This window comes from Mobula birostris, chromosome 1, assembly GCF_030028105.1.
Source record: "Mobula birostris isolate sMobBir1 chromosome 1, sMobBir1.hap1, whole genome shotgun sequence".
NCBI lineage: Eukaryota > Metazoa > Chordata > Chondrichthyes > Myliobatiformes > Myliobatidae > Mobula > Mobula birostris.
Window position 1 is genome coordinate 158,148,687 of NC_092370.1, and position 19,600 is coordinate 158,168,286.

The window sequence follows — 19,600 nt, forward strand, 5'->3', positions numbered from 1 at the left end:
GGACTAAGTGTGTAAATGTAGGAAAAATAAATGTGCTAGGTTTTTTAAAATTGACTCCTTCTACCTTAGGCCACGAACTTATCAATCACCCCTCATATTATTTGTTTTTTGCACCATTTTTAATCTATTCAAAATACATATACTGTAATAGACTTATTTATTATTATTAATATTTTATTTTGTTTTTTTCTTCTGTATTATGTACTGCATTGAACTGCTGCTGCTACGTTAACAAATTTCACGACACATGCCGGTGATAATAAACCGGATTCTGATTCGGAGGATACAAGGGAGTGTTAGCAGGACGCGTTATATCTCTTATAATACATGGGACCTGAGTGTAATTGTTTTGGTGGATGTCGTGGATGCCATTTCAATTTTGATTTCATTGCTTAAGTGGAGTTTGAACAGGTACATGGAGGGAGGGGTATGGAGAGCTACAGTCCAGTTTCAGGTTGATGGGGCTAGGCAGCTTAAATGGGTCAGCACGGACTAGATGGGCCGAAAGGCCTGTTTCAGTGCTGTAGTTTTCTGCTAGTCCCATTTTCAAATTCACAGATAACACAAAACTTGGAGGAATCGCTACCTGTGAGAGGGCCAGTAATGGACAGGGAGGTAGGGGTCAGGTCAGCGGAAAGGGCGGACAAGAGGCAGACAAAATTTAATGCTGAGAAATGCAAAATGGTACATCTTGATGGGAACATTGAGAAGCAGCAATAAATATAAACTAAAAGGGTCAATTTTAAAAGGAGTGCAGGTTTGGGAGGTAGACCCAAGGAGCATGTGAGGGGTAAGTTGTTTTTCTCAGAGAGTGGTGGATCCCGGAATGCACTGCCTGGTATGGTGGTAGAGGCAAATACATACAAATCTTCAGGTGATTCCGTTTATTATCAGAGAGTGTATAAAGTATACAGCCTGAAATACTTAGTCTTCACAGACATTCATGAAAAAAACAGAACCCAAAAGAATGAACAACAGAAAAACATTAGAACCCAAAAGCCCCCTCTGCCCCCTCCACAAGCAAGCAGCAACCAGCATCAACACATCAGCCTCCCCCAACCATTTCAGCACCCAGCACCCTCCAAGCAATAGCAAAGCACCCAAAGTGAGACCATGATCTATTGTTTATCTGACACTACATTGGAGGCTTTTGGTTCGACACATGGATGTATGGAAGATGGAGGGATATGAAAATTGTGTAGGTAGGGAGGGGTTAGTGTCTGGGTGTTTTTAGCTGGGTCGGCATATTGTAGACTAAATGGCCTGTTCCTGTGCTATGCTGTTCTATGTTCTATATTGTGTGTTGCACCAGATTCCAGTCTCTGGAATCCCTCTTAGTGTAAGTGAGTGTGTGATAGTCGATATGAACTTGCAGAGATGAAGGGCCATGTTGTATAACCATGACTTCTCCCGTTGGGTACTGACTCATGTGAAGAGTGATTGATGCCTCCAGGCCTTTACTCGCTGGAATTTAGAAGAGTGAGGGGGGTTCTCATTGAAACCTATCGAATGTTGAAAGGCCTAAATAGAACAGATGTGGAGAGGTTGATTTCTATAGCGGGGGGTTGAGGACCAGAGGGCACAGCCTCAGAATAGAGGGACACCAATTTAGAACAGGGATGAGAATTTCTCTAGCCAAAGGGTGGTGAATCGGTGGAATTCATTGCCACAGGTGGTTGTGGAGGCTAGGTTATTGGGTGTATTTAAACCAAAAGTTGATATATTCTTGATTGGTCAGGGCATGAAGCGTTACGGGGAGAAGGCAGGAGAATGGGGTCGAGAGGGAAATGGATCAGCCATGATGAAATGGTGGAGCAGATTCAATGGGCTGAATGGCCTAATTCTGCTCCTATGTCTTATGATTTATGGTCTTATTGGAAATATGTGTATATTTCATTAGAAGTGGCAGGATAGGTTAAGGAGGAGGTTGAAAAAGACCATAGGGTCCTGGATTTGTAAACTAAGGTACAGAATGCAAAATGAAGGACCCCATGATAAACCTTTATGAAATATTGACTTGGCCACAACCCAAGTATTGTGTCCAGGCCTGGGTAATACACTTAAGGAAAGATAAGAAGGGTTTAGTAAGGTTGCAGAAAAGGTGTACCAAAATGATTCCAGGGATGAGAGACTTTAATAGTGGAGAGAGACTGTTTTAGCTGGTGTTGTTCTTCTTGGAACAGAGGATTTAGTGGAGATTTGTAAAATCCTAAAAATGGACAGAAAGAAACTGTTGCCATTGGTGGAGGAGTCAAGAACCAGGGAACAAAGAAGAAAGGTAATTGGCAGTAGAACCAAAAGTAATATGATTATTTTTATACAGCCAGGCTGGTGCCTGGAATGTACAGCCAGGGAGATTAGTGCAAGCAGAATCAATTGTATCATTCAAGGGAGCTGGATAATTACCTGAAAGGCAGAGATCTGCAGGAGCACAGGTTGGGGACAAGGGAAGAGACCAGCTGGATTGCTGTTACAGAGAGCCTGTGGGAACTTGATCGATAGAGTGTCCCTCGTCCACGGCGTAACTATTCTGTGGTTAAACTGACCTTGCTTGTCCTTCCAAATGTGAAAAATCCCAAAGTACAATTCTGAAGAGCCGGGGAGTTGTGCATTTTTTAATCTTCAACAAAACAGCGCAAGGGAAATGTAATACGAGCAGTCTGGGTGTTATCACTGAGCAGCTGGTGGGAGCTTGGAGTCTGCAGACGAGCTGCCAGGCATCCGACACTGAAACATCTACTCGAGTTCAGAAAGTACTCACTTGTCTGTACAGTGCTTCAGGAAATTCTGAGACTGTGAGACATGCTGTACCAATTTCAAAAGGGAAAAGTTAGTTTGTGGTAAGGGGAAAGTCCATGTTGAGGAAATCTGGGGAAAAAATCATCTGGTAGCAGTTCTGCGAGATTATTCTTCTGCAAATTGTAAATGAATCATGCCATGCGATAAACACTGAGCACTCCATCTCTGTGCTGATTGTTCACACCCTGGATCAGCCAGTCTCCTATTTCTGATGAGAGCTCATAAAAGTGAATTGCCAACTTTGTTGAAGATCAGATAAAATTGCAAATGATGAAAACCTGAAATAAAAACAGAAAGTTCTGGAAATACCCAGCAGACAGACGACCTCCTGTCAGAATGACTAGCATCTTGCTGATTCAGTGAGCATTTGTATATCCACTGTAGCAATGGCTGTTGTAGTGGGAGCTCAAACTCTGAGATTGAGATTGCAGAGTAGAATACGGGATGTTTAATCCTGCACCAATCACGGATACATTTCATGCTGATGCTCTCACAATTAACAATACGCTGGCTCAAATAATATCACGAAATGACATAAAACCACCAAATCACTAAGCCACTTGACATGTAATTGGTTTTAGTGGTTGGTCCCTGATGTCAGTTGTGGGGAGCAATACTGCTCTCTGTTGTGATGTAGCCAGGGCTTGGCCACTCGTGCAGCGAGAGGTATCCCGGGGCTCTCCTATCTCTCTGAATCAGAAAATGGGAGCTGAACAAACTTCATCAAAATTTAGGAGGATCGATGATCCCTTTAACAGGTGTCCATTCATGGATTGAGGGTGTCACTGCAAGGCCCAAGGGGTGCCGAGTTATTGGTGATGGAACCGACATCCTGGAGAAAGGAGTGAATATTTAGGATTGGGCGGCCTTGGATATTGTTTTGACATTCAGAGTGGAGCTAATTTTGCATCATCCTCTTGCCCGACTGCCCGTCAGCCCTGAATATGTTAGTGTTATGAACATAAACCATTGAAATATTGCCCAGAATCTCTAAGAAAATTGCATTTGGGGTAGGAAGGTGCAGAAACAATCAGAGGTCGATCAGAAATGGAAGAGGTAAAAAAGTCCGTTGACTCTGTAGAGGAAAGGAGACAAAGTGAAGGGCTGAAAACCCAAGACATCAATGCCACCTGTCAGCAGGCAGCTTTAAACAATGTCCGGGGTGGACTGGGCAGAACAGGCCAGGCAGACATTAAAAAGCCAAGAAGAGGGGAAAGTAATCACTTTTTTAAAAAAGGGAATAGCATAATTGTAAGTAGGGAATGACTAATGTTAAAGGTAGAACTGGAGTCTGGCAGAGGCGGATGATGTGCGTGTGAGCAGCCTTGCCAAGACTGAGGACAAGCTTGAGTGATGGCCTGGACTTCTGGTCTCGTCCCTGCACAGCTCAGTTTCTCCTCAACTTGGCAGAGATGCACACACGCACACACATGCAGTATGGCCTCAGTCCCTCTCCGTGGGGATGACATGCTGTCTGCTCATCGCATCAAATGGTTGTTTGTCCAGTTTCTGTACGCTTCTGCGTCTCCAAGGAGTTTTACGGCAATAGTATTAATTGAAAAGCAAGCACAAAAGGCCAGAGGAAAAACTGAAGAGAAATTACTTGTGGGAATACAAAGCTTCTCAAATACCCAGTGATTGTTATGTAACTTTGTAATATATTACTTATACAAATATGTGTGTGAGAGTTGGTTGGATTTGTTAACTCGAGCAGTTTCTTCTCTCTACTCATCGTCACTAATTGAAATGCATCAGTGCCAGATCTTTCGTCAGTTCTGTCACAATCAGGACACACCTTCCTCCCCCAGGCAGATGACCTCCCTGCCTGAGGCACTGACTCTCCCTGAGAGAATTCACAAGGCTGCCTGCCAGCAATCTCGGCGCAAGAGACTGGGGCTGGTTGGTTATAGGCAGTTCCACTGTGAGGATTCAATCTTAATGAATTAACATAGCTATAAAGCACTTTCAGTCAGCAACACATCTGAGGGCGACACGCACACCTATTTAAAGCACACATAAATACATGCAGATACTAAAGTGTGCAATGAATGCCTATTCACATTTAAACACACAAACACGAGCACATACATATACTAATACACACATCAGCACATACATGTGCATTCAGACATACTCAGATACACTATATGTGATCACATGTACAGAGACACAAACACACATGAACAAATGTATAAGCACAGAAGCACAAACATTCACAAATGCTTACAGAGGAAAAGACCGTTTGACCATAAGATCAGTTCAAAGTAAAATTTATCATCGGAGTACGTACATATCATCACATATAACCCTGAGGTTCTTTTTCCTGTGAGCATACTTAGCAAATCTATAGAACAGTAACTGTAAACAGGATCAATGGACAACAAACTGTAAATGCAGATATAAATAAATAGCAATAAATAACAAGCATGAAATAACAAGATAAAGTCCTTAAAGTGAGACCATCGGTTGTGGGAACACCAGAGGTAGAATGAGTGTAGTTGTCCCCTTTTGTTCAAGAGCCTGATGGTTGAGGGGTAGTAACTGTTCCTGAACCTGGTGGTGAGAGTCCTGAGGCTCTTGTACCTTCCACCTGATGGCAGCAGCAGGGAAAAGGTATAGGAGCAGAATTAGGACATTTGGCCCATCAAGTCTACTCCACCATTTCATCATGGCTGATCCATTTTTCCTCTCAGCTCCAGTCTCCTGCCTTCTTCCCATATCCCTTCATACATTGACCAATCAAGAATCTATCTGCCTTAAATACACCCAATGGCTTGGCCTCCACAGCCCTCTTTGGCAACAAATTGCACAGATTCACCACTCTCTGGTGAAATTAATTCCTCATCTCCGTTCTAAAAGGACACCCTTCTATTCTGAGACTGTGTCCTCTGGTCTTAGACACATTGTAGGAAATATCCTCTCCACATCCACTCTGTTAAGGTTGCATGGCTTTGAAAAGCAGGCATGTTTATACAGAAGCACCCTCTCACACAGTCATATACAATCTTCCATTGATACATTATCATGCAAACACAGACATAATGCATATGCTGTACAAACATTACATTTTCATATCACTTGCACGTGAACACTCAGCTGAGCATAGCCACTTGTACAAATGTACACAGACAAATATAGACACAAACACCATTACACACTTATAAAAATGATTTGGGAGTGTACAAACGTACACGGATGTTAGGGCAGATGATGAAAAGCTTAGGGAAAATGTTAAGGAGCTTCAACAGGCATTGGGAAGCTCAAAGGTGGATAGATTTAGGCAGGGAATTCCAGAGTGCAACTGTAAAAGGGACGTTAGGAAAGCAAAACTGTTGCCACCACTCTGGGGAGAACCCCTAAAAGATCATCCATGGGGTCTTTCACATCACCCCAGTGAAAGGCACACGAGCAAATGGACCAGGCCCTCAACACCCACAGGTGAAGAAATGCAGATTACGTCAAGACTCACTGCAGTAACCTTTGAACCTACAAGCTTCCACCTGGAGAGCAAATCACTGAGTTCAGCTCAGCTGAGATGTGGTGAAACGCCATGGCCAATGAAGTCTGAAGTATAAATTGCTAAAGATGTTCAACAGGCCAATATGCAACTCCTTACTTACAGGTACAGTACTGTGCAGCCATCTTAGGCACATATCTATAGCTAGGGTGCATAAGACTTTTGCACTACTGTATATTATGTTTTTCCAGTTACCAAATTACACTTAATACTACTGAGTTAATACAAGGCTAAGTCCTCTTATTGCTGTTTCCCAAACACCTTCCTATTTTAACCAATAATATGTACAGTGCAAAAGTCTTAGGTACCCTAGCTATATATACATACCTAAGACTCTTGCACGGTTCTATAGATTGAGTTTATTAAGAACATAACCTTGGGAGCTGACTTAATATGTTGAAACATTCAGAACAATGAAGAAATGAAACAAGAGCTCATTGCCTAAGACTATGGATCTTGTTGCTATCATTGGAGATATTCACAGTTGCACCCAATAACAGTCAAGTGCATGGCGGGTCAAGGGGACATACAGGTGAAGATTAAAGTCCTTGATTGAAGAAATCAGAGGCTACCCAGACAGAATATAAGGTGTTGTTCCTTCAAACCCAGTGTGGCCTCATCATGACAGTAGAGGAGGCCTCCAGCCTTGCCTAAGGGTTTTGGCACAAAATATCGACTGTACTTTTTCCTGGCCTGCTGAGTTCTTACAGCGTTTCGTGTGTGTTGCTTGGATTTCCAGCATCTGCAGATTTTCTCTTGTTTGTGACTATCCTTGAAAATTCAGTTTCCCAAACTTGGTCTCTGCATCTTGTGAAGAGCATCAGATCATACCTATTTTGTTTCTATCTCCAGATAATTGTATCAGGTCTGTGATAGAACCAGCCTATTGACCACACTTCCACACAGCCCAGTAACTTTTGCTGAAGTAGACATCCAACCTCCCCTTAGATCAGCCTTCCAGGTATTGAACTCAACCTCTGGATTTGAGGGGAGTTGGGGGAAAATCATTTCAGGTCATCGCCCTGGCTTTCCGTAGGTGGACTGCAATCAAGTGTTAGTGGAAGCACAGACTCCCTGATGACACTTTCAAAACCCTTGAGGTACATGAGGTAGGGCAGGGGCTTCTCACCTGTTCCCTTTCAGTTCATTCAGGGAAGAGGTCACACTGTCAGGGTCCCGTTTAGAGAGGTGTCTTTCTGTCAGGATTCTTTTTGACAGTATGGCTGGAGGGTGGGAAGAAGGGAACCTCTCTATCGGTCTCCTGTATGGTGGGAATTCTCACCATCAGAGTCCTGTTAAAGTCCACAAATTGGTGGATGGAGTTTCTCCATGAGGGTTTCTTGTAGGGACAGGAAGTCTCACCATTAAGACTGTGTGTGTGTGTGTGTGTGTGTGTGTGTGTGCGCGCGCGCGCGCAATTACAGAGATATTTAGCACGGATACGGGCCCTTCAGCCCACCAAATCTGTGCTGACCATTGGGTCTCCATTGATTACATTTCTTATTCTCCCCACATTCCCATCAACTCTCCCTAGATTCAGCCCTTCACCCACACTCTAGGGGCAATTAACAGCTGCCAATCAATTTGCCAACCCACACGGCATTGGGATTCGGAAAAGAACCGGAGCACTGGCGCAAACCTATGTGATCACAGGGAGAATGCACGAACTTGACATAAACAGCAGCCAAGGTTAGGATTGAAACTGGGTCTCTGGAGCTCTGACACCATTAGTCCACAAGATACAAGAACAGAATTAGTCCATCTGGCCCATCGAGTCTGCACCACCATTTCATCATGGCTGATTCTTTTTCCTCTCAGCCCCAGTCTTCTGCCTTCTCCCCATGTCCCTTTATGCCTTTACTAAATAAGGAGCTACCAACCTTTGACTTAAGTATATTCAATGACTTGGCTTCTGCAGCTGCCTGTGGAGAAGATTTCCACAGATTCACCACTCTCTGGCTAAGGAAATTCCTTCTCATCTTTGTTCTAAGTGGATGTCCCTCTAATCTGAGGCTTGGGCTCTGATTTGGATAGGAAACATCCTCTCCAAATCTACTTTGTTGAGGCCTTTCAACATTCAATAGGCTTCAATGAGATGCCCCCTAATTCTTCTGAATTCCAGTGAGTACAGGCTCAGAGCCATCAAACATTCCTCATATAATAACCCCTTCAAAGGTAGCAGGTCTGCCAGCTGCAACACATTAAAGTTAGGTGAGGGGGAGCAGTCCCTCCATTAGGATCCCTTTCAGCATGTGATGGAACCTTTCCTTTAAGAGGCCCTTTTAGAGTACGGCCTTTAAGAGCAGGAATTCTTCCAGCTGGCCTGGCCTCTGCCTTCAACACTCAAACCACAGGTCAGTCTTGGACTCCATCCCCACAGGGAGACTGTGTTCTTCAGGGTCCCAGCTCCACCATGTGGAGAGATGTAGAAACAGGAGATGTCCAGTCAGAAAGCCCATGGTTGGAGTGCAGGAGATGGGAAAGAGGCCTGTTGTAGTCTTGTACTGATACCACTTTGCAAACTTTAATTCTTTAAAGTATTAACATAGAAATCTACAGCACATTACAGGCCCTTCAGCCCACAATGTTGTGCTGACCATGTAACCTACTCTAGAAACTGCCCAGAATTTCCCTACTGCATAGCCCTCTATTTTCCTAAGCTCCATGTACCCTATTAAAATAACCTATTGTATTCGCCTCTACCATCATCACTGGCAGTGCATTCCACGCACCCACCACTCTCTGTGTGAAAAACTTACCTCTGACCTCTTCCTTGTACCTACTTCCAAGCACCTCAAAACAATGCTCCTCATGTTATCCATTTCAGCCCTGGAAAAAAGCCTCTGACTATCCACATGATCAATGCCTCTCATCATCTTATATACCTCTATCAGGTCACCTCTCATCCTCCGTCGCTCCAAGGAGAAAAGGCCAAATTCACTCAACCTATTCTCATAAGGCATGCTCCCCAATCCAAGCAACATCCTTGTAAATATCCTCTGCACTCTCTATAGTATCCACACCCTTCCTGTAGTGAGGTGACCTGAACTGAACACAGTACTCCAAGTGGGGTCTAACTAAGGTCTTACATAGCTGTAACATTACCTCACGGCTCTTGAACTCAATCCCATGGTTGATGAAGGCCAACACACCATACACCTTCTTAACACACCGAAAACCTGCACAGCAGCTTTGAGTGTCCTATGGATATGGACCCCAAGCTCTCTCTGATCCTCCACACTGGCGAGAATTTCACTATTAATATTATATTCTGTCTTCAAATTTGACCTACCAAAATGAACCACTTCACACTTATCTGTGTTGAACTCCATCTGCCATTTCTCAGTCCAGTTCTGCATCTACAACATCCCCAACTTTTGTGTCATCAGAAAACTTACTAACCCATCCCTCCACTTCCTCATCCAGGTCATTTATAAAAATTACGTAGAGTAGGGGTCTCAGAACAGATCCCTGAGGCGCACCACTGGTCACCTTCCTCCATGCAGAATACAACCACCCTTTGCTTCTGTGGGCAAGCTAGTTCTGGTTCCGCAAAGCAATGTCTCCTTGGATCCCATGCCTCCTTACTTTATGAATAAGCCTTGCATGGGGAACCTTATCAAATGCCTTACTGAAATCCATATACATTACATCTACTGTTCTACCTTCATCAATGCATTTTGTTACATCCTCAAATAATTCAGTCAGGTTCGTAAGGCATGACCTACCCTTGTCAAAGCTGTGCTGACTATCCCTAATCAGATTATGTCTATTCAAATGTTCATAAATCCTGCCTCTCAGGATCTTCTCCAACAGCTTGCTCACCATTGAAGTCAGACTCACTGGTCTAAAATTTCCTGAGTTATCTCTACTCCCTTTCTTGAACAAGGGAGCAACATTTGCAACCGTTCAATCCTCTGATATTTCTCCTGCCCCTATTGATGATGCAAAGTTCATCGTCAGAAGCTCAGAAATCTCCTCCTTCGCTTCCCACAGTAGCCTGGGGTACATCTCATTTGGTCCCGGTGACTTATCTAACTTAATACCTTTCCAAATCTCCAGTGCATCCTCTTTCTTAATGTCTATACACTCAAGCGTTTCAGCCCTCTGTAAATCATCCCCACAATTACTAAGGTCCTTTCCACTGGTGAATAATAAAGCAAAATATTAATTAGGTAACCTCTGCTACCTCCTCCACTGTTGCACCTGATTAATCCTATTCTCACACAGCTCATCCTCTTGCTCTTCACATTCTTGAGCTCCTTCCTGGCACCCTTGTAATTTTCTAGACCTCTGCTAGTACCTAGTTTCTTGAACCTTTCGTAAGCTTTTCTTTTCTTCTTAATTAGATTTTCTACATACTTTGTACACACGGTTCCTTTATCCTGCCATCCTTTCCCTGCCTCAATGGAACATGCCTATGCAGAACACCATGTAAATGTTCCCTGAACATTTGCTACATTTCTGCTATGCATTTCCCTGAGAACATCTGCTCCCAAGTTCCTGCCTGATGGCATATTTCCCCTACCCCAATTAAATGTTTGCCCAAATTGTCTGCTCCTATAGTAAAGGAGATAGAGTTGTGATCACTATCTCCAAAATGCTCTCCCCACCAAGAGATCTGACACCTGACCAGGTTCATTTCCCAATACCAGATCAAGTACAGCCTCTCCTCTTGTAGGCTTATCTACATATTGTGTCAGGAAACCTTCCTGAACACACCTAACAAACTCTACCCCATCTGAACCCCTTGCTCTAAGGAGATGCCAGTCAATATTAGGAAAGATAAAATCACCCATCACAACAACCCTATTATTGTTGCACTGTTCCAGAATCTGTCTCCCTATCTGCTCCTCAATGTCTCTGTTACTACCGGGAGGCGCATATAAACACCTTTGCCCCCTTCCTGTTTCTGACTTCCACCCACAATGACTTCGTGGACAATCCCTCCATGACTTCTTCCTTTTCTGCAGCCATGATATTATCCCTGATTATCAATGCCACTCCCCCACCTCTTTTGCCTCCCTCCCTGTCTTTTTTTTTAAATATCTAAAGCCTGGCACACTTAGCAGCCATTCCTGCTCCTGAGACATCCCAGTCTCTGTAATGGCCACTACTTCATAGATCCAGGTATTGATCCACGCTCTAAGTTCATCTGCCTTGTTTATGCTACTCCTTGCTTTAAAATAGACACATCTCAAACCATCAGGCTGAGTTCATCTTTGCTTTATCATCTGCCTATCCTTCCTCAAAAATCCCCTACAAGCTGTCTCTGCTTGTGCGCCAACCACCCCATCCTCTGCATCTTCATTTTGGTTTCCACCCCCCTGCAAATCTAGTTTAAACCCTCCCCAATATCATTAGCCAACCTCCCTCCCAGGATATTGGCTGCCCTCCAGTTCAGGTGCAACCCGTCCCACTTGTACAGGAACTTGAAACCCTGACCCCTGCACCATCTGCTCAGCCGCTCATTGATCTACGCTATCTTCTGTTCTGACCTTCACTAGCTCGTGGCACTGGGAGTAATCCGGAAATTATCTCCTTGGAGGTCCGCTCTTCAGCCTCCTTCCTAACTCCCTAAACTTACTGCACAGGACCTCTACCCCTCTCCTGCCTATGTCATTGGTACCATCATCTACCACAACCTCTGGCTGATCACCCTCCCCTTCAAGAATATTCTGCAACTGCTCAGAGACATCCTGGACTCCAGCACCCGGGAGGCAACACACTATCCTGGCGTCTCTTTTGCTGCCACAGAATCTCCTGTCTGTCCCCCTTACTATTGAGTCCCCTATGCCTATTGCTCTGCCTGACTTCACCCTCCCCTTCTGAGGCTGAGAGCCGACTGCAGTGTTATTGGTCTGGCTGCTGCTGCCTTGCCCAGATAGGTCATCCCCCTCAGCAATGTCCAAAGGGGTAACCTGTTGCTGAGGGGAATGGTTACAGGGGGACCCTGCACTGACTTCCTTCTCCCTTTACCTCTCTTGGTGTTTGCCCACCTACTCAACGAATTCTGCACTCTGGGTGTAACCACCTGCTCAGAAGTCATATCTATCAATTGCACTGCCTCCCGGATGATTCCCGTGGGTGTAGTTGTCAGGGAGACCATCAGGTTCCATGGATTCTCACATCCTACAGGAGGACCATTCCACTGCCATCCTGCCTGCACTGTACAATAGGCAACCCAAGACCAAATCAGTGATAAAGAAAGGGAAAAACTAATCCTTCTAACCTGTGTCTTTGGCCTCAGCCTCTTCTCATCGAAGCCTCTGGAATCAAAGCCCGACGCTGCTACCCTCACTGCCAGCCTACTCCCACAATGGCCGCCCCGCTTGCCCCTACTGTGCTTCTATTCACTTCTCCGTGCTCTGCTCCTGACGCAGACTGGGCCTCCAGCATGTCCGAACGCCCGCGAAGCTCTCCTTTTATGACCATTCCACTTCAACCCCCGACTCCCCAGCCTGTGTAAATCCAGCCTGAGCCCTACTAAACCACAAGGGATGTGCAATTTGACCTAGGCCTAGCCAGGATGACTACTAGCCCAGCCAGGCACTGGGCCATTGAAGGGTCTGTCCAAACCAACTGCCTGCCCATCTGCTGGACAGACGTCCCTGCCTGGATATCTAGGGAGAGAGAGTAGTGGTCACCTCAAGGGCTGGGTGCATCCTGGGCAGGCAGTCAAGGATTTCAATCTAAATATGTTGTAATTACTATAAATTACTCAGTTATTTATTTAAAAATGGCTGAATCATGGAGCTCTGTTCCCAGATATACACAGTGTCCTTAAAATTTGGGGACAAGCTGACTGACAGGTACCACTACACTCACGTCTGACTGACACCTACCAGTACACTCACCGCTGACTGACAGGTACCACTAAACCCATGTCTGACTGACACCTACCAGTACACTCACCGCTGACTGACATTTACCACACTCAACACTGCACTTCACATGAGATTTTCACCATCCTCAGACAAGTTTCTGATGGCACCTTCATACCATTTACACTGGTACTGACACAAGTTGGAACTAGGGCAATGGTAGTCTCAGGAGAGCTAGGGGCTCTTATTTGGTTCTATCCTCATTTCCTACCAGCTTCTATCATCTGCAATCCTTTATCTTGTCCACCTGTCACCTCCCAGCTTCTGGCATCATTCCCACTCTTCCTTTCCCCATCTGCTCAACTCCCCTTCTCACTCAGACCCACCTATCCCCTGCCAGCTCTAGATCTACTCCTTCCCCTTCCCCTCTAGATTGAATTTCAATCCAGGTGAGGGGTCCCAATCCAAAATGGTGACTGTCCATTTCTCTCTGTGCTGCTCTACCCACTGAGTTTCACCAGCATCTCTCATACCTGCAGTCTTCTGTATTCGCACTTTACCCCATGTTCAAATGGACACTCTGTTGTCTGGCCAGTAATCAGAGCTGACTGCAGACAGTCCAAACACTTGTCAAGCTGCACAGTGTGCTAAAGATTCTCTGGAGATTGCCAGAGATTCCCATTGGATTAGTGCCTTAGTAATGACTCCAGTAAAGAGTAACAGGGGGCTCAGAGCTGGACACCACCAGCAAAGACCACACTCCCAGCGGCTCTTTAGTGCACTACTTCCCACCTGTACCTGTTTGATGAGGACAGCTGCAGGGTTTCTAAGGCTGTGCATCCTACACAAAAGTGGCATAGCTGGTGGAGCCACTGCCTCACAGCACCAGGGACCTGGGTTCAGTCCTGACCTCCTCCACACACGCTTACCCTGTATCACACAGTCACAAACACTGTACGGAGTCTGCACATTCTCCCTGTGACTGCCTGGATCTCCTCAAAGTGCTTGCGTTGGTGTTGTTGAACACAATGCTGCACTGTGCTCTCCATCATCATCACCGTCCTCACCCGGCGCTCCCCGCTCCACGTGCAAGAGAAACAAGCAACCTTGCCTCTTGCCTTTAAAGGACAACCAGAAGAAAGCCATACATATAACGTGTGCCCAAAACACTCCTCGGGCATCACAGCAGCAGCAGCTATAGTGATGGAGATGTCCAGTGTTGATCAACGCATGGAACTTTGTTAGTGAGTGATGCCTCTGCTCAAGAGGTAGATGGCGGGTTGGTGGCCTTCCTGCCCGTGAGGAAGGAAATCATCTCATCCATCCTGGTGGGATGCTGCATGCATGGGAGCCCCTTCTTGTGCAAGTGGTCTCCCTTCTGCTTGAACTGTTTCAGCCTAAATGGAGACGGTGAGGGGCGTAGAGTAATCTTTATATTACCCTACTATATCCCTCTCCTCCTTTTCCATCCATATTCAGTGCCTATAAAGAGTATTCACCTCCCCTCCAGAAGTTTTCATGTTTTATTGTTTTACAACATTGAATCACAGTAGATTTAATTTTGTTTTTTTGACACTGATCAACAGAAAAAGACTCTTTCATGTCAAGTGAAAACAGTTGTCTATGAAGTGATCTAAATTAATTACAAATATAAAAAACAAACAAAATAATTTATTGCATAATTACTCACCCTCTTCAAGTCAGTACTTAGTAATTACAGCCTTCAGTCTGTGTGGATAGGTCTCTATCAGCTTTGCACATCTGAACACTGCAATTTTCCCCCATTCTTCTTTACAAAACTGCTCAAGCTCTATTAGATTGCATGGGGATCATGAGTGAACAGCCTTTTCCAAGTCCAGCCACAAATTCTCAATTGGATTGAGGTCTGGATTCTGATTTGGCCACTCCAGGACATTAACTTTGTTGTTTTTAAGCCATTCCTGTGTAGCTTTGGCTTTATGCTTGGGGTCATTGTCTTGCACGAAAACAAATCTCCTAAGTCGCAGTTGTCTTGCAGACTGCATCAGGCTTTCCTCCAGGATTTCCTTGTATTTTTCTGCATTCATTTTACCCTCTACCTATATGAGCCTTCTGCAGTGAAGCACCCCCACAGCATGATGCAGTCCCCACCATGCTTCACAGAAGGGATGGTGTGTTTTTGATGATGTGTGTACACCAAACATTGCATTTAGTCTGAAGTCCAAAAAGCTCAATTTTGTTTTCATCAAACCATAGGAGCTTCTTCCAGCTGAATTCAGAGTCTCCCACAGGCCTTCTGGCACATTCTAGCCGAGACCTCATGTGAGTTTTTTTCAACTGTGGCTTTCTCTTTGCCACTCTTACATAAAGCTGTGACTAGTGAAGCATCCAGGCAGCTGTTGTTGTATGCGCAGTCTCTCATATCTCAGTCACTGAAGCTTGTAACTCCTCTAGAGTTGTCATAGGTCTCATGGTGGCCTCTCTCACTAGTTCCCTTCTTACACAGTCACTCAAATTTTGAAGACAGCCTGCTCTAGGCAGATTTACAGCTGTGTCATGTTCTATCCATTTCTTGATGATTGAATTAACTATACTCCAAGGGATATTCAGTGACTTCAAAATTTTCTTGTATCCACCTCCTGACTTGTGCCTTTCAATGACGTTTTCATGGAGTTGCTTGGAGTATTCCTTTGTCTTCATAGTGTAGTTTTTAAACAGGATACTGACGCACCAGCAGTTGGACCTTCTAGATACAGGTGTATTTTACTATAATCAATTGACTATCATCTTGACTGCACACAGCGATCTCCATTTAACTAATTATGTGACCTCTAAAACCAATTGACTGCACCAGTGATGATTTGGTATTGTCATACTAAAGGGGGTGAATAATTATGCAATACTTACAAATACTTAATTACTTTGTTTTTTTTATATTTCTAATTAATTTAGGTCACTTTGTAGAGATCTGTTCTCACTTTGACACAAAAGAGTCTTTTTCTGTTGATCAGTGTCAAAAAAGCCAAATTAAATCCATTGTGATTCGATGTTGTAAAACAATAAAACATGAAAACTTCCAAGGGGGGATGAATACTTTTTATAGGCACTCACCTTTTAAGCATTACAAATGCAGACATCCTACCCAGCAAAAACTCACTTCAGGGAGGTAGCACCATCAATTTGCGGGAGACTCCTGGAACTTCCGGGAGAGGTGGGATGTCTGCAAATGGGCCCACCTCTGCAACTTCCTCTGGCAGCTGGGTGTTTCTGTAATTCTAACATCATTAACTGGTCACGATGGGACAACCCTCTCATCCCAGGGATTAGTTTTCTGATTTAATCCCAAGAAAGATGATTAGAAGTGCCTGGATCTTCAGTGTTGTCTAATTTTAAACATAGTTTATATATAAAAAAAGAAACTTTGGATAACAGATGCCCCATTGTTTAGGGTGGATTTGGAAAGAGTTCTGTTTGACCTTGAGGGTACAATGCCATGTTGGCCAATGTTTCATCCTGCTGTTGAAGTTAAGATTAATACTCCTTTATATATGTTTAATACATGGTAATGTAAGGGTTGTCATTTTAATAGCCAAGTCTGAATGGATTTGGAAGTAGGCAGTGCCTAAACATTTTCAATTCTGGACCAGCATCCCAGCTTCAATAGTTAGGTAGCTTTCGTGCTAAATGCGTTCAAGGCGTGAGGTGGAATGTTGCATAGAACAGAAAAGGAAGAGGGGACTTTGTAGCTCCGTGAGTGAGTTTATTATACAGAATGAATTGCAACTGGGTCCCTAAGCAAAAGTGCCATCGAAGCCTTGTCTTATTGCCACCTACTGACCACTTCTGGAAAGTGCAAGTGAGATGAAATCACCACCGATCTCCATAGGGTTATAAATTCCTTAGCAATGGAGCCTGAAGCCTGACAATTACAGAATCAGAATCTGGTTTAATATCACTGGCATATTGTTGTGAAAATTGTTGTTTTGCGGCAGCAGTAAACTGCAACACATAATTTAAGAAATTATAAATTATGATAAGAAATACTTAAAAATAAATTAAATAAATAGTGCAAAAAGACAGCAAAAAGAAAAATAGAGAGGCAGAGTACATGGGCTCACCATTCATTCAGAAATCTGATGCAGTAGGTCATGGATATCCTGGTGCAGAACTGAACCAACAGCAAGAATAGAGGCCAACATGTACATGTTGGGAGCTGACTTCGGTGGTAGATTGTTTGCTGGAGTAAATACAGAAGACCTTGTTGAGAACAGAAGAGTCCAGAACCATAAATACTGCTTCAATAGAACCGGAGCTGGTGTTGGGTAATGACCCTGACCGGGTGACTGATCTTTCAGTGGGTGAACAGCTAGGGAACAGTGACCACAACTCCTTAACTTTCAGGAAAGCTATAGATACGGATAGATATGGTCCTTGTTTGAGAGTTTTAAACAGGAGTAGGGCAAATTATGAGGGCATTAGGCAGGAACTAAAAAGCGTTAATTGGGAACACCTCTTCTCTAGTAAATCCTCATCAGACACGTGAAGGGTGTTTAAAGATCAATTGCACAGTGTACAGGAAAGGTATGTTCCTGTTAGAAGGACGGTCGGGGATGGAAAGATAAGAGAACCTTGGATGTCCAGAGAGGTGACTAACTTAATCAAGAAGAAAAAGGACAAGTACGTAAAGCTTCAGAAGTTTTGGATCAAATGAAGCACATGAGGATTATAAAGAAGCCAGAGAAGAACTAAAGAACTAGGATAGCCCAGGGGGCCTTGAAAAGTCCTTGGCAAGTAGGATTAAGGTGAATCCCAAGGCATTAGGAGCAAAAGGATAACTAGGGAGAGGGTGGAACCACTCAAGGATAAAGGGGGGAGCAATTGCTTGGATGCAGAGAATGAGAGTGAGGTACTTATTGACTGTGGAAAAGGATAGGGAGGGCCAGGAGATCAGTGCTGAGTATATAAATACATTAGGGAGTTTAGGGGTCAAGGTTTAGGTTTAGGTTTAGGGGTCATTAGGCCGCCAAATGAGAATTAAGGTGGATAAGTCCCCAGAGCCTGACTGGGTCCTTGACCAGTATCTTTGTGCCCTTTCTAGGCACAGGCAATGTCCCAGAGGGCTGTTGAGTGGCTAATGTTGTACCACTATTTAAGAAGGGATCAAGGGTAAATCCTGCGAACTATAGACTGGTGATTCTCAGGTCAGTTGCTGGAGAAAATTCTTCAGGATAGGATATACGAATATTTGGAAACCCATGACCCAATTAAACCACATGGCTTTGTGCGTGGCAGGTCATGCCTTACCAACTTGATCGAGTTTTTTGTCAAGGTGACGAGAGAGACACATTGATGAGGGTAGAGCAGTGGATGTTACCTACATGGATTTTAGTAAACATTTGACAAAGTTCCTCATGAGAGGCTAATCCAGAAGATTAAGATGCATAGGGTCCACGGCGAATTGGCTGTTTGGATTCAGAAACAGTTTACGCATTGAAGGCGGAAGGTAGTGGTTGAAGGGACTTATTCAAGCTGGAGGTCTGTAATTAGTAGAGTTCTGCAGGGATCTGTGCTGGGACCTCTGCTGTTTGTGATGTATATAAATGACCTGGATGAAAATGTAGATGGGTGGATGAGTAAATTTGTGATGATACCAAGATTGGTGGAGTTGTGGATAGTGTAGAAGACTGGCAAAAAATACAGTGCACTATAGATCAGTTACAGATGTGGGCTGAGAATTGGCAGGTGGAATTCAACCCAGATACATGTGAGGTGTTGCACCTCGGTAGGGCAAATGCAAGGAGACGGTACACTGTTAAGGGCAAGACTCTAAACAGTGTTGCTGAGCAGAGAGATCTTGGGATCCAAGTTCATAGCTCCATAAAAGCCACTACACAGGTCGATAGGGTGGTTAAGAAGGCTTACGGAATGCTTGCTTTCATTAGTCGAGGCATTGAGTTCAAAAGTCAAGAAGTTATGCTGCAACTTTATAAAACTCTGGTTAGGCCATGTCCAGAGTATTGCTTACTGGTTTAGACGGTATGTACTATCATGAGAGGCTAGATAAACTTGGGTTGTTTTCTCTGGAGAGCTTATCTAAGGGGAGATCTGTTAGAGGTTTACAAGGTTATGAGAGGCATAGATAGAGTGGAGAGAGAATATCTGTTTCCCAGGTTGAAATGTCTAATATCAGAGGGTGTATATTTAAGGTGAGGGGGGGTAAGTTCAAGGGGGATATGAGAGGTAAGGTTTTTTTAAATCAGAGAGTCAAGATGACTGGTATGGTGGTAGAGGCAAATACATTAGAGGCTTTTAAGAGAAGTTTGGATAAGATAGACACATGGATGTAAGAAAGATGGAGGGATATGGACATTGTGTTGGTAGAAGGGATTAGCTTTTTGGTGTTTTTAATTTACTTTTTAGCTGATTTGGCTCAACATTGTGAACGAATGGCCTGTTTCTGTGCTGTACTGTTCTATCTAGC